This window comes from Lacerta agilis, chromosome 8, assembly GCF_009819535.1.
Source record: "Lacerta agilis isolate rLacAgi1 chromosome 8, rLacAgi1.pri, whole genome shotgun sequence".
Lineage (NCBI taxonomy): Eukaryota > Metazoa > Chordata > Lepidosauria > Squamata > Lacertidae > Lacerta > Lacerta agilis.
This window is the reverse complement of record NC_046319.1, coordinates 76,142,541-76,155,612: the sequence shown is the minus strand read 5'-3', so window position 1 is coordinate 76,155,612 and position 13,072 is coordinate 76,142,541.

Genomic DNA, 13,072 nt, shown 5'->3' with positions numbered 1-13,072 from the left:
GAAATGTGTCGAGAAAGCTGGACCAGCGTAAGCTTGCTGGGGCAAGAGGTTGCACAGAGCGGGCAGGATCAGGCCTACAGCAGAAGACCGCCAAGAGCCATCGCGACTTCCCATGACTTCTCTTGCCCAACTGGCACACTGCTAAGTGACTTCAAATCAGCACAGCATTGAATTCCTCCCATAATTTTTGGGTTAACTGGCTGCCAAGTGCTTTTTCCTCGTGTGCCTGCTATGTAAGCAATGGCACTCATCCCCTGAACATCAGCAGGAGAGAGAGTGGTTGGCTTGTTGTTTTTAAGTTACAAAACGCAGCAGAATTAGGTGGGAAGGAGATAGCAGAGTCAACAGGTGCCCAGCGACCTGTAAAATTTGATGAGTTGATGTCTACCCTTGTGGGTAGAATGGATGGTTTGGTCTAGAACTTTTCTCTCCCTGACATGCTAGATTTTTGTTTGTTTGTTTTCAGGGAGTGTTTCCCCTTCATTTCCCCCCATAGAAGATTACAGTGGTACCTCCAGTTGCGAATGGGATCCGTTCCGGAGTTCCGGCTGCATCTCGAGCAATTCCCAACTGAAGGACTGCTTCTGCGCATGCATGCAGTGCGCAGAGGGCTTCTGCACATGCACACGGGGCAAAACCCAGAAAAATACTTCCGGGTTTGCCGCGTTCGTATCCCGAAGTTTATGTATCCAGAGGGATATGTAAGCGGAGGTACGACTGTATTTTAAAATGCCGATCTCCCACCTGTAGCACTCTTAATAGGATCACCATGGGTCCTACTTTGTAGAGTACAGTCCTCTGTTTGAAGGTGTCCTCTGTTTGAAGGGCTGTCTGGTTCAGCTGAAAGACATTTCAAGTTAAAGAAGAAAGAGCTGGATGTGTGTATGGCTTCAAGTTCCCCACCTACGCCGAGCCCCTTGTGTGGTAGATTGAAGCTCAAAGCCTTCCCCACTATGGCATCGCACTTGTATTTTAAGTTGTAGTCATCATTTCAAAATATGCATCTATCAGATAAATTAGCGTATGCAAAACGTATGCAGATCAGTGTCCTCTCTTTTTCTGGCAGGCCATTTCCTTGATTTTGTTGGGAAAGGAGTCGCTGCCATGTTGCAGTCCTCCGCCGTTTTGTTCGGCTACCTGCATAGGCAAGACCTGGGACGTCTTCCTGATAGGAATCTGTCCCTTGGGTGAGCCATGGGGACCAGCCCTGGTGACTGAACACATGGTAAAAGAGGAGGGCAGTCAGATGTCTGTTGCCGGGAGGCCGTTCCGCACTTGCGTAAGGATTCCACAAACGAGTGGAATTTCATTGTATTTTGCAATATCGGGCAACGATTGCTGGTACTGCTTGAGAAACCTCAAGGCGAGGCTGCTGCCATCTCTCATCGCATCCCAGCGGAAACCTTGGCTCACCTCCTCTGACAATTGCCCAAGTAGAAGAAGAAGAAACCCAACCTCAGAGCCGATCAGGCAGATCGGTGCCAGAATTTTCCCACAAGTCTATGCCGGCCTTCCCCAACCTGAAGATGTTTTAGAGTACAACTGCAGCCTGCTTTGCACGTCACAGTAAACCGTAGCTAAGACTAAACTGTGGTTTAATCATAGAATCATGGCAGGGGGTTGGACTAGATGACCCTTGGCTTCCCTTCCAACTCTGCAATTTTAGGATTCTATGACAAATCTCTCTCTCTCTCCCTAAACCCCCTAGATACCCACCCCAGGCTCTTCCGTAATGCACAGAGGTCAGCTCAATTAAGCAACCCAGGTGAGCAAACGGAAACGGTGTTTCGCCTAACACATAATTAACCTGTTTCCAACTCCAAACAGATAAAGGTCACACATGAACGCACAACACCTCTTGTTTTCTTTTCGGCTGAAACTGCTCCAGAAATGCAACGTGACCAAAGAAATTAAAATAATGCCAGCTAAGCTGGCCTCCTGTTTGCAACTGAGAAGAAAAAGTTGCCTTGGTTTTTTTTTTTTGTGCACACAGGAAACTGCTGAATTCCTAAAATAAAGGTGCCAATTTTGAAGGTATTTTTAAAAAGGCAAGGCGGGTGAGAGAGCCAGCCCCTGCACAGGAATACTGAGAATTTTCCTTATCTGTCTTTGCCTTATAGGGATGTTGAAAAGGCTCTTTAAAAACACCGGCACTGGACCTAGATAATAAGGGCTCCTGCCACACTTGTTTAGATAACTCTGGGCACCCACTTGATTTTACGAATCTTGTTCTTCAGCTGTTTGGGAGGAAGAGGGACAACAGCCAGAAATAACCTTCAAACTCTTGCAATGCACATGCCAACAGACTTAACTTGTTTTGCACAAACAGTCCTCTTCGCCTGGGGTCTTTCCCACATCCTTCACGGTAACCTCCAGCTCTAACCATTAGCACGCTCTTCTTCCACCACCCCCCTCTCTGGAAATTTCCACGCAGTGTCCTTCTAAGGGTGATGAATTTACACAGCAGCTGAGTCTCAGGATCAACCCAAACCCTTGAACGGATTTGTTACTAGAGCATGGCTGTTTGGTTTGTTCCAATAAGGTCTTGCTGTCAATTAGTTGTCACTCCCTCTAATAGCAAGCTCAGGTGGCTGAGCACTGGTCCATTCCGCTGCAGTTTGGTTCATGAAAAGAAACTGCGTTCTTCATTTTGCCGTATGCTGTGTTGGAATTGTTTGCGTGTAACCGTCATATTGTTCCACACAGTTTATTTAAACACAAAGGAAATGCAATGCAAATGACGCGAGGGGACATCATCAATTGCATATTGTTTGTGGATGGAAAAATTGCATTGGCCGGCTCGATTTACGATCTGGTGATGAGATGAATAAGCAAACATCGGGAATTTCTGCTAACGCTTCTGTCAGAATTCTACAGCATTCCTAGTGGTTGCTGCATATGCAGGGGAAACTCTGTAGATATTGTAGGAATTTTTAAGAGATCTTTTATCAGGTGGCCCCCAACAAGAAGGATCCTGCCGTTTTGTTTAAAGATGCATGCCTGGTGTCCATCGGAGTCTTCCTGCCCCATGAACCAAGCATTGATGGGCGAGACAAGTTCAGTTATCTTAGTTTGATTGTTGTTGTTTAGTTGTTTACCGTATATATAGTCGAGTATAAGTCGACCCAAATATAAGCCGAGGCACCTAATTTCCCTACAAAAATGTGGGAAAGCTTATTGACTCAAGTATAAGCCGGTTCACCTTTGCCACTGTGGTAGAGGAGGAACGTTTCCTCTTCCTCCTTTGCTGCTGTGGAGCTCACCCCGTCGCAGGGTTTCAAACCACCATTCTTCTGATCAGCAAGCCCTAGGGCTCTGTGGTTTAACCCACAGCGCAATGTTCCCTTGTGTTATACAGAGAAGGCTGGGATCCTGTCCTGTTTAAGCAGGAGCCAGGGAAAGTGAGCACCTGTGGGGTTTTAATACTTCCTTAACTGATAGGCTTTCTGCCTTCTGGGGTCTAAAGTTTGCATTTATGTGAGCAGTTCAGGAATGGAACAAGCTACCTGGGGAGAGTAAAGAACCGCCGTTCTTGCACACTTCTTAAGGAATGGTTGACTTGAGTATAAGCCGAGGGCAGCTTTTAAAGCACAAAAAGTGTGCTGAAAAACTAGGCTTATACTCAAGTATATAGGTAGTTGTTTAGTTGTGTCCTACTCTTTGTGACCCCATGGACCAGAACACGCCAGGCACTCCTGTCTTCAAAATGTTTGATTAGGTGACCATTATAACTAATGGACTCCTTCATGGATCACTGCCTTGTCGTGGCGAAGGGGCTTGAATGACTCAGGGAAGCTATGAGCTATGCCGTGCAGGGCCACCCAAGATGGACAGGTCATAGCGGAGAGTTTAGACTAAATGTGATCCACCTGGAGAAGGAACTGGCAAACCACTCCAGTATCCCTGGCAAGAAAACTCCGTGGACAAAGACAGAGGATGAGATGGTTGGACAGTGTTCTCGAAGCAACTAGCATGACTTTGGCCAAACTGCGGGAGGCAGTGAAAGACACGACTGAACGACAACATAACTAATGGAATAACAGGCTTCTGTTTTGGCTTAGTGGAACCTTGACCTGGAGAAATATCAGGGTGGGGATGTACTGCAACATTTTATTGCGGGCTATACAGATCCTGAAGCTGTGGCTCCAATACTTTGGCCACCTCATGAGAAGAAAAGACTCCCTGGAAAAGACCCTGATGTTGGGAAAGATGGAGGGCACAAGGAGAAGGGGACGACCGAGGACGAGATGGTTGGACAGTGTTCTCGAAGTTACTAACATGAGTCTGACCAAACTGCGGGAAGCAGTGGAAGACAGGAGTGCCTGGCGTGCTCTGGTCCATGGGGTCCCGAAGAGCTGGACACGACTGAACGACTAAACAACAACAATACATGTAAAATACCTACTGTTGTGCTGAGTGCTATTTTTATGGAAAAAGAAGTGCCAGAACTGAGTTCCTGCAGGGGGGGAAAAAAGCTCTGGTTTTGCTAGACACTGAGCAGAGTTCTAAATAGCTACTTCTAAAGCTTTCCAAAAATTGGTTCTCCTTTCTCGCATGTCAGAAATTTGGGGTATCTGTGGACGACGGGAGGAGGGTGTGCAAAACGAAGCGGGCTTGCAACTTTTATCGAACTTTTTTTAAAAAAAATTATTTGAAAGTGTCAAGGGTAATTACAGGTGAAACTCGAAAAATTAGAATATTGTGGAAAAGTCCATTTATGTAAGCAATTGTTTTCATTCGCTACTGGAGTTTAATATATGAGATAGACTCATGACATGCAAAGCGAGGTATGTCAAGCCTTTGCTTGTTATAATTGAGATGATTATGGCGCACAGCTGATGAAAACCCCAAAGTTGAAATTGTTAATTTGGGGTTCTCATCAGCTGTACGCCATAATCATCACAATTATAACAAATAAAGGCTTGACATACCTCGCTTTGCATGTCATGAGTCTTTCTCATATATTAGTTTCACCTTTTAAGTCGAATTACTGAAAGAAATGAACCTTTCCATGATACTCTAATTTTTTGTACAACTGCCACGTGAACAAAACAAGTGGGAACGGAGGTTATCTAGAAGAAGAGCCCCTGGTTATGAATCGAAGGTGAAACCCCCATAAAATCAGCATAAAATCAGCAGCTGAGATGAAGGCGACGTAACAGACTTGTTGGATTAGCAGGCACCTTCCAAAAATATTATAAATTTCTCGGGGGGGGGGGGTTGTGGAGCAAGAATCTTAACTGGTTTTGCACCTTCCGGAGCGACTCCGTCACAAGGGGGGTCATAAACCAAAGACCTTCACAGCGCTAAGCACCTAGCTCAACCATCGGCTATTGGAATTTGCGTACAAAGCACACCTATGTATAAACATGACTAAGCGGATTGAATTGCCAAACCGAAATAGGCAATTTAAAGTTCAAAGAGAGCATAGTTGTGTCCTTTCCTCCCCGCCCCCCCACAACGCCACTTCCTAGCAGTTCTGTGGTCTCTGCTGCCACTGGCTTATCCTGATCTGCAGGGAGGAAACTCAGTTTGCAAGCAGCTGAACACCCCAAACGAGGCAATAATTATGGGGGTGAGTGAGTAACTGTTTATGCAAATCTCTGTTTCGGCATCAACCCCCCTCCGTGTTTCAAGATCCTCGAGGACCGCTGAAGGCAGTGCTTTCAGTCAGGTGCTTGAGAAATTCCGTATTTTGGAACTGTAGGCTAAACATAGGCTGTGTATACACCATACATTCAAAGGACACACAGCCCCCGCCCCCCCCCCAAAATCATTCTGGGAACTGTAGTTTGTTAAGGGTGCTGGGAATTTAGTTCTGTGACGGGGAAACTACAGATTCCCAGTATTCTTGGGTGGCGGGGGGGAAATGTACTCTAAATGTATGGCATGCATAGAATTTGTTTTTTATTTTATTTTATAAAGAATTTATTGGTATTTAGAAAAAATACATACATACTACAAAATACAAAACAAAAACAAAAAAGGAAAAACATACTTATACAAACATAAGACTTATATAAAAACAAAAATACCCCTGTTTCATAATTTTACTCTAATCTATAATCTTACATGGGGGGGGGGGAGGACTTCCTCACGTCCTCTCTTCTGCGTTCATTTCAAATATACTGTAGTAACTTTGTAACTATTTTAACTCTACTTTTATAAAATCTTAATCCTTTGGCATGGGGGTCGCTCTATAGCGCTGCTCGGAGACCTGTTTCTTTTGGGATAGCTCATTTGGTAGAGCAGGAGACTCTTAATCTCAAGGTTGTGGGTTCAAGTCTCACATTGAGCAAGAGATTCCTGCATTGCAGCGGGTTGGACTGGGTGACTTGCATGGTCCCTTCCAACTCTACGTGATTCTAAGAGCGAAGACCCTTGGGAACTTTGCTCTTAGAAGTTCTCTCTCTCTCCCTGCCCCCCTCCTATTTTTTTATCCCTTTTTCTGCTCTGACACCTACCCTTCAATCTCTTCCAACCCATCAGAGACTACTAGCAGGGAGAGAGAGTGTACACTTGCCAGAGGTCCAGGCCAATGACTTCCAAAGCACTTTTCCAATGAGGCTGAGGACCTCAGATAACTCTAGTTTGTCAGAGTTATTCCCCTTCTCCTTGACACTTAGTGGTGGCACCAAAATGTTTTTTTTTTCCCTGCCATACCTCCAACCCCTTCCCTTCTGCCATAGAAGACACACCACCCACTCCTTGCTTCAGACGGCCCCGCAAATATTTATCCTGCTGCCCAGGCTTCCTCCGACCCTTTAATTCCCAAAATTATCACCGAATTCCTTTTTTTTATTTTTTATAAAGCAGTTTTACTGGGGGGTTTACAAAACACTTTTTAACATCGTGTTTTTGCACACGGCTTAGAGGTGGGTTTTTTTTCCTTTAAAAAAAGTTGTGCTTTGCAACTGCTTTCGAATAAATACGTTGTTTCAAAAAAATTATACCCTGCTCGATCGGGGAGGGGGGTTATTTAAAACAAAAAACACAAACCCGCAAAAAAACACCCCAAAATCTCAAAATGGTTTACCGGTATATGCCTACTGTGTGTCTCTTGGGGGAGCTTCCTTCTATGGTATAACATATTATTATTATTATTATTATTATTATTATTATTATTATTATTATTGTCGTTGTTGTTGTTGTTATTATTATTATTAATTAAATCTGTATAACGCCCTATACAGTGGTACCTCTGGTTGCGAACGGGATCCCATTCCAGTACTTCCGGGTTCGGCGTGTTCGTAACCCGTAGCGAACGCAACCAGAGGCATGACTGTATACCCATAGATCTCAGGGCAGTTCACAACCACAAAAGGCATAATGAAAACCAGAACAGAAACAAACCAATAGAAATGTTTCCGCCTGGAGCCTAAAGACATGTAATGAAGATGCCAGGCGAGGAGGCTCTCTTGGGGAGAGCTCCCACAAGCAGGGAGCCACCACAGAAAAGGCCCGGTCTCGTGTTGACACCCCCCGGACCTTTCATGGGGGTGGCACATGAAGAAAGGCCTCAGATGAGGATTGCAAGGTCCGGGACAGTTTATATGGGGAGAGGCTGTCCTTGAGGCATTGCGGTCCTGAGCCGTTTAAGGTTCTATAGGTCAAAACCAGCACTTAGAATTGGGCCTGGAAACTGGCAGCCAGGGGCATAGGAAGTGGGGGTGGGGTGGGGGGCGGTCCGACCCATGTTCCATAATGGAGGGGGGTGACAAATGATCAAGGAACAATTACTGCCCTACTAGGGTGGTTCATTAAAAAAAAATTTTTTTCATGCCTGCTCCGAAGGTCTGGCCTTACAACACTAGAGATTATATAGCTATATATGAAATTTCATGCATATCAGTCAATATCTTGACCCTCCTCCACGAAAATAGCTGTTTACTTGGCTGTTTTCCTATGTCGTGAAGGCTGAAATTTCAATTCAGTGGAGCACTTACTGTTCCCAACCCTAACCCTGCGGAAAGCCATCTAATTAGACTTTAATTTGATTTTGACATGTTTTTAAGAGGTAATTCAATTTTTGTCTGATTTTATACCAATGTTATGTATCTGAAGAAGTGTGCATGCACATGAAAGCTCATACCAAGAACAAACTTAGTTGGTCTCTAAGGTGCTACTGGAAGGATTTTTTTTTTTTTTTGGATTATGTATCTGATGTTAGCTGTCCTGAGTCCGACTTTGGTCGGGGAGGGCGGGATATAAATAAAAGTTTATTATTACTTATTATTATTCCTTTGTAAGAAAATGTGAAATAACGTAAAACCATTTTTGCAGGCAAAAAAAAAAATCAATGTGGGGTGTGTGTGACAAGAAATTTTCCGCACCGGGTACCACCTGACCTTCCAGTGCCTCTGCTGGACAGCCAGAGCAGTCGGGCCAAGATCGGTGTAATATGCCCAATACCGTCTTTTGCCTCGGTGAGCAACCTGGCTGCCAAATTCTGCGCCAGCTGGCGTTTCCGAACCGTCTTCAGAGGCATTCCTACTGAACTTGATCTCCTTGACCCTGAGGGTCCACCCCTCTGGAAAGCCCCTATTAAAAAGCCCCTCTGGCACTCATAAATCTCCCCACACTTCTTCTGCACCTCCAAGCCCGAAATGCTGAGAATTGCTACTTCGGGGAGGCGATGTGGTGCTTCACCAGTTGAACTCTCAGCCAGTTTTGCAACCGTTTCAAGGCGTGCTAGGTGGCCGAGGGAGGAGGGAACACCTGCCCTGTGTGTTTTCCGAAACTGGTTGTGGATGCCCCAGGCTACATCCCGAGGTGTGTTTTCTGGAAGTCCCTTAGTTGCCCAAGGTGCCTGTTCTTATCTCCTGACTTCATTCCTCGGGCGGGTCCACCCAGTGCTTTCCCCCCTAAAAAAAAATGTTTAGGGGTATTCTCATTTTCCCTACTCATATTGAAATACTGCCCCTCAATGAGACCAAACTTAATATTCACAGAATGTTTAGGGGTAAGCTTACCCCTGTGTCCCTGTCCCCCCGGGAAAAAAGCACTGAGTGCACCTGCCTCGACCTTTCCCTCCATACAGGTGAAGCTCGAAAAATTAGAATATCGTGGAAAGGTTCATTTCTTTCAGTAATTCAACTTAAAAGGTGAAACTAACATATAATATAATTAACAATTTCAACTTTGGAGTTCTCATCAGCTGTACGCCATAATCATCACAAGTATAACAAAGAAAGGCTTGGCATATCTCGCTTTGCATGTCACGAGTCTATCTCATATATTAAACTCCAGTAGCGAATGAAAACAACTGCTTACATAAATGGACTTTTCCACGATATTCTAATTTTTCGAGATTCACCTGTATTTGCTTTTGAGTCCTTAAGCAAGTGATTCCTTCGCGCAGCCCTGCCGGCAGCATGAATATTTGATAGGAGATGAAATATTAAGACACTTTTAAAAAAAAACAACAACCAGAAAATGAAATGCCCCACCCTTCTGCCTTCCTTCCAGAGCTTTTCTGCTCTGGGAAGAAGCATCTGCCAGCCTTGCTTTTTTTTGCTCTAGCTGCTTAACCTTTCTTTCTTTCCCCTCCTTTCGTCTCCCAAAGAGAGGCGGCTTGTATCTGAATGGTTTTTGGTTTTGCAGAAATGAAAAGAGAAAAAAAAGTGGGAGGAGGTTTCGCTTCTGCTTCAGTTGTCAGGATGTGTGTCTCAAGTGGATGTTTGCGAGAGAGACACCCATAACGCCTGGAGCAATAGCAGAGGAGGGAGAGCGCAGAGGAGGAGACAGATGAACACAGTCTAACTTCAAACAGAGAAGAGGATTGAAGGACAATAGGTGCCTTCCCATGTCCCCTTTCTCACAAGGGCTTCAGGTGAGACCTGGGTCTGTTCTGGGCAATGATGCCTGCATGTGCGCTTACCTGGGAGTAAGCTGGACTGGCTCCCAAGCAAACATGCCTAGGATTTTTGCAGAGCAGTCATGTGTCTACTTGCTAGGAAGCAAGTGCCATCCAGCAGAGAAATGCTAATTTTTCTCCTGGGCAAACGTGCTTGGCATCACACGGTGTGGGCCTGGCAGGACTATAGCATGGCTGAAACAACTTTTATATGAGAGGACACAGGTGAAGGAAAGGCAGAGCTTTTGAGAGTTGGTTTTTTTTTTGGGGGGGGGGTTGTTGTGGTTACCAATGTGCTTAGTTTTGGGGAGGGTGGGCTGGAGGGGGGGGACTGTTGGAAATAAACGTTGGGGCGATGGGAGACCTCTAAGATAAAATGCATTAGCTTAAAAAGTCTGCAAGTGCTGTAAGTCAGCCTGGCGTTTGTCTTCCTGATGCGATTTGCGATATTGAATTCTTGAGTTTGAAAAGCAGGATTAGAGGTGGGAAGTGGGTTGGGTTTAAAAAAAAATGTGTGAAATTAAATTGCAGTCGTGACGGATGGGAGAAGCAACAACAACAAAAAAGGGACAAAAATAGAGAAAGTGACGTTTTACACATGTACATCCTTGCCGGGGGTTGGACTAGATGACTGTGTGGGTGCCTTCCGACGCTGCTATTTCTGTGAATCTGCGCATGCCTAAAGATTTAGGTGACGTGACTTGTCCTGTGAACCTCTGAAGGTTTTTATTTTGTGGGTGCGCATAAGTTAAACCAGGGGTCAGCAACCTTTTTCAGCTATGGTCCGGTCCACCGTCCCTCAGACCATGTGGTGGGCCGGACTACCGGTATATGTGTGTGTGTGTGTGTGTGTATGTATGTATGTGTATATATATATATATATATATATATATATATATATATATGGGGATGAACGAATTCCTATGCCCCACAAATAACCCAGAGATGCATTTTAAATAAAAGCACACATTCTACTCATGTAAAAACATGCTGATTCCCGGACCGTCCGTGGGCCGGATTGAGAAGGCGATTGGACCGCATCCGGCCCCTGGGCCTTAGGTTGCCTACCCCTGAGTTAAACCATGGAGGAGTTTTCCTTAGCGGGAGGGAAATGGTGGGAAGTTGTGAAGTTTTCCTCCGCAGCTTGAGTGCGTTGCCCACAACTTTTGCGCCCTGAGAGAGGTGGCTTGTGGGAGAAGATTGGGACGGTTATGGGTTGCCTTTTGTTGGTTCAGCATCTTCTCTCAGAGATGCGATGCTGCACTGGGGATGTTAGGTACCCCTGAAGCTCTCTGTCACGCATTTGCAGATCTGAGCTGCATGAACCCCAAACCCCTCACATCACCCCCCAACATTACCAAGGGTGGAGGGCTATGAACCCCATGGCCTAAGGTGGTGTTGTGGGGGGTCCATCACCTGCCCTGCTTCAAAATAAACGGCAGGCAAATGACGTGTTTGTTTTGAGGCCTGTAATTCCTCTCAGAAGCCTTGCGTGCCTCTTGCTTTTCTTATGATCTGTAATTCTTGCTTATTTTATCCATATTTATGCTTTGGTTTTCGAAGTTCCCTATCTCCCTTCTGTGTGTGGAAAAAGGATTAAGATATAATTACGATAAGAGGACTTTGGGTTTGTTTTCCCTTCTTTTTCTACCTTTCTTCTTGTGCTTATTTCTTGCTTCTTTCCAAATGATCTTCTTTAGATTGGCTTGGTTTTATTGTATTTTTGGTTGAAAAGTCTCAGTAAACATTATGAGAGAGAGAGAGAGAGAGAGAGAGAGAGAGAGAGAGAGAGAGAAGCCTTGCGTGCCTCTCGCTGGCATCATGCGGAGGTTTGGCATTCCCACACACGGCTGGGCATGTGTCTTATCATGCCCTGTGCCAGATAAACCTGCCATGTGCGGAAAAGCATTGCTGGGAATTTTATGGAAAACTTCCTGGAACAGTGGCATGGAGGGTAGTTGCAAAAGGTGCGTAGCAATCGATAGGAGGGGCAATGGAAATGCATTCCGTACCCTGCCCTACCCTTGCTGGGCCACACAGGTGGGGGCATTGCGTTTAGCATTATGCGCACCATGCTTGAACCTGGCCGCTGAAGTATCCCGCTCCCTAAGCAGAAGAGCCGCTTTCAGAAACTGTGTCCTTCCATTTCATTCCAGCCTGCCAGGACAGAAGCGATGCCTCCTTATAAGTATGTTGTTGGCCAGAGGCCCAGAGCTTCTGGCATCTTCTGATTTGCCCCTGCAACTCGCATTAGCCTAACTTCTGTTTCCTATGCTCTGACAACCTCTGGGTTAGATTACTGTAGAGCATTATACATGGGGCAGCCTTTGAAGATCGTTCAGAATCAGCAGCTGGTGCAGAATTCAGCGGCTGGATTGCTGACTGGGGAAAAACAGTCTCATAACAAGAAGAGGAAGAAGAGGAGGAGGAGGAGGAGGAGGAGGAAGAAGAAGAAGAAGAAGAAGAAGAAGAAGAAGAAGAAGAAGAAGAAGAAGAAGAAGAAGAGGAAGAAGAAGCTATAACATGAATCCTGGCACAACAGTATTGGCTCGCTTTTACTCGGTCCAGTATACTGTATCTGAAGGGGTGTCTCCACCCCCATCGATCTACCCGGACACTGAGGTCCAGCGCCAAGGGCCTTCTGACAGTTACCTCATGGCGAGAAGCAGAGGCCTTCTCGGTAGTGGCACCCGCCCTGTGTGGAACACCCTCCCACCAGATGTCAAAGAGAACAACAATTATCAGACTTTTAGAAGACATCTGAAGGCAGCCCTGTTTAGGGAAGCTTTTAATGTTTGACTGATTATTGTATTTTAATATTTTGTTGGAGGCCGCCCAGAGTGGCTGGGGATGTCCAGGCAGATGGGCGGGGTATGAATGAAAGAATAAATAAATAAATAAGAAAGAGTGGCCAGCCCGTTGGGGCTTCTGGCTTGTAGGGACGCCAGGTACACAAAATGTTTGGATCTTTTCTTTCGCGGTTGGTGTCCTCTTGAGGCAGGGTCGGCCCAAGGCCATTTTGCTGGCTGAGGTAGAGGGCAGACTGCCTTTCCTCATATGAAGCAACCCAGGACCTTGAGACAATCTTATGAGGCCTTTCTCTGTGTGACCCCCTCCATGAGAGGTCTGGAGGGTGGCAGCACGAGAACAGGGCCTTTTCTGTGGTGGCTCCCCACTTGTGGAATGCTCTCGCTAGGGAGGCTCGCCTGGTGCCTT